A 1,009-nucleotide genomic window follows, 5' to 3' on the forward strand; every position below is an offset into this window, starting at 1 on the left:
TTTTCATTCTCTTTGCAATATGTTTGGCAGAATAGAATTTGTTAATTTTAATGAAACTCAACTTATCTCTTTTTTCATAGATGGTTGGTACTTTTGGTGTTGCATCTAAAATAGTTAGGTGACCAAACCTGAGGTCACATAAAGATTGTACTCATAAGTTTGACCAAAATTCAAAAGATTGCTAAAGTAGGTGTGTGAAAATATAAGGTATCCATATACATTTATTTTGGAGAAAATTAATTGCTGAAACATTTTGGGAAGTAAGTCAGCAACATGATAAAAAAATAGAATATATTCATGCGCTGTTTATTTTGACTCAATTTCCACATTCATATGACTTTCATATAAGAAATGACATGGATTTGCCCAAGAATTTATGTTCAAAGTTGTTGATTGTAGTTCTATTAATTACAGCCACAAAGGAAAAATGAATATATGTTCATCAGGAGAAGATTTGTTCAATTTGTTATTTCACAGAAATCAATGAGAATTCTAGAGAGTTATTACAAAAGTAACATAAATCTATATGTGTTTTCATGGAAAGCTTCTGCATCCATTGTAATAAGCAAGTATTTTGGTTTGTTAGAACGCCATAGCACACTACCACAAGCTGGGTGATAGAAACAGAGACTTCCTGTCTCGCCGTTTTGGATTCTGGCAGTCCAAGAGCAAGGTGTTTGCAGGGTTGGTTCCTTTTGGGGCTATGAAGGAAGGATGTTTTCCAGGCCTCTTTCCATGCCTTGTAGATAGATGGATGTCTTCACCCTGTGTCTGTTCACATTATCATATCTGTATACGTATCTCTGTGTCCAAATTTCACCCTTTAATAAGCACTTCAGTGATATCAGATTAAGACCTTTATTAATAATCTTTTGTTAAATTGATTGCCCCTAAAATGATCCTGTTTCCAAATAATGCCACATTTTGAGGTTAACATAGGATTTTGGGGAGGAGGCAGATAAATTTAGAATAGTGGTAAAGGCAAGTGGCAGATCTATATGTGTATCAT

This window comes from Mandrillus leucophaeus, unplaced genomic scaffold (assembly GCF_000951045.1).
Source record: "Mandrillus leucophaeus isolate KB7577 unplaced genomic scaffold, Mleu.le_1.0 Scaffold1188, whole genome shotgun sequence".
NCBI lineage: Eukaryota > Metazoa > Chordata > Mammalia > Primates > Cercopithecidae > Mandrillus > Mandrillus leucophaeus.